Source organism: Tupaia chinensis, unplaced genomic scaffold, assembly GCF_000334495.1.
Source record: "Tupaia chinensis unplaced genomic scaffold, TupChi_1.0 Scaffold144886_1, whole genome shotgun sequence".
Classification (NCBI taxonomy): domain Eukaryota; kingdom Metazoa; phylum Chordata; class Mammalia; order Scandentia; family Tupaiidae; genus Tupaia; species Tupaia belangeri.
In genome coordinates this window covers 4283-6232 of record NW_006204745.1, presented here as the reverse complement: position 1 = coordinate 6232, position 1950 = coordinate 4283, and the positions used below count along the sequence as shown (strand labels likewise).

Sequence of the window (1950 nt, the reverse complement as noted above, 5' to 3'; positions counted from 1 at the left end):
AGTAGTGGGTTATATAGCAATCTTATAATAAAAGTGTGGATTATTTCAAACAAACCATTCATTTTTGTGACTTTTTTCATCAAGAATATTTCTGGTGGGCCAGCCCCACTAGATAATGGTTAAGTTCTGTTCATTGAGAACCAGATCCCACATGGCTAACTGTTGCTTGAATCGCAGCCATTGGCTGGAAAAATATCCCAAGCTCATGTGTATGCATGTTCATAATCCTGATGGGAAGGATAAATAGAAAAGAAGGGTTGGGATGTGTGGACTACTCCTCACTGGAAAGTGCTTTCTCTCTCCCTCTCTCTTTCAGGAAAGTGCATGCCACTTCTGGAAATAAAAATTTGAAAAATATATAAAAATAATTTTTCTGGTAAACACAAGGCCTTTCAAAAACTTAATTGGTTGGGGAGGGCACCCGGGAAGAGGCGGAGAACAAGATGGCAGAGGGTGAGGAGCCAGAGAAGAAAAGAAGAATAGAGGAGCTGCTGGCTGAGAAAATGGCTGTTGATAGTGGGTGTGGGGATACTGGGGCTTGGGAAGGTCGCTAGAATCATGGAAAGAAGTTCTTCAAGCAATCTGGACCGTTCACACATGCAAAGTTCTAGTCATTGTAGCTGGTGGCTTAGGATGTGTGCGCCTCAAAAATCTGGCATTGTCTGGTTTTAGACTGATTCATGTTATAGACATGGGCACTATAGATGCTTCCCATCTAAACAGGCAGTTTTTTATCTAGGCCTAAAGATGGTAGAAAACCTAAGACTGAAGTTGCTGCAGAATTTCTAAATGACAGAGTTCCTATTTGCAATGTAGTTCCACATTTCAACAAAATTCTATTGACAGTTTCATACTGTTGTTTGTGGGATGGACTCTATCATAGCCAGAAGATGGAAAAATGACATGCTGATATCTCTTCTAAACTATGAAATTGGTGTGTTAGATCCAGGCTCCATTGTCCCTTTGATAGATGGTGGGACAAAAGGTTTTAAAGGAAATGCCCTGTTGATTCTGCCTGGAATGACTGCTTGTATTGAATGCACACTGGAACTTTATCCACCATGGGTGAAGTTTCCCATGAGCACCATGTCCAGGTTACCAGAACACTATATTGAGTTTTAAGGATGTTGCAGTGGATTAAGGAGCAACCTTTTGGAGAAGGAGTTCCATTAGATGGAGATGATCCTGAACATATTCGGTGGATTTTTCAAAAATCTGTAGAGAGAGCATCACAGTATAATATTAGAGGTGTCCCACAATAGCTTCCACAAATGTAACCATTGCAACTGTGAGAGCCACTGAGTTTGTTTTTTTTTTTTTAAATAGCCACAAGTGCTTACATTCCCCTTAATAATTACTTGGTATTCAATGATGTAGATGGGCTATACACATACACATTTGAAATTGAGAGAAAGGAGAACTGCCCAGCTTGCAGTTATCTTCCTCAAAATATTCAAAATATTCAGTTTTCTCCATCAGTTAAACTATAGGACTTTTTGGATTAGCTAACTAATAGCGCATCTCTTCAGATGAAATCTTCAGCCATCACAGCAACATCAGAGTGAAAAAATAGAACACTTCATTTGCAGTCATAGCCTCTATTGAAGAACAAACAAGGCCAAATCTTTCTAAGACATTAAAATAATTGGGACTCGTTGACGGACAAGAACTGGCTGTTGCTGATGTCACCACACCACAGACTGTACTATTAAAACTTCATTTTACTTCCTAAGGAAAATAAATCTGCAAGAACTAAAAATCTCATGGAAATAATATACTCCATGAATGCTAAGAAATTTTAATTGATATCATTTTTAGCATTAGTGTTGGTGGAATTTGACTTCTTATATCATGAAACACTGTGTGTGTGTGTGTGTGTGTGTGTGTGTGTGTGTGTGTGTTTGTTTTTAACTCTCCCTTGAAGACAGAATTTTGGGATTGGAACGTACA

General features: G+C 38.8%; 1 pseudogene; it reads left to right on the top strand.

The window, feature by feature from the left end:
* The first annotated feature begins 443 nt into the window (after window positions 1–443).
* LOC102471844 (NEDD8-activating enzyme E1 catalytic subunit-like) lies at window positions 444–1732 on the top strand (annotated as a pseudogene).
* Window positions 1733–1950: the final 218 nt, after the last annotated feature.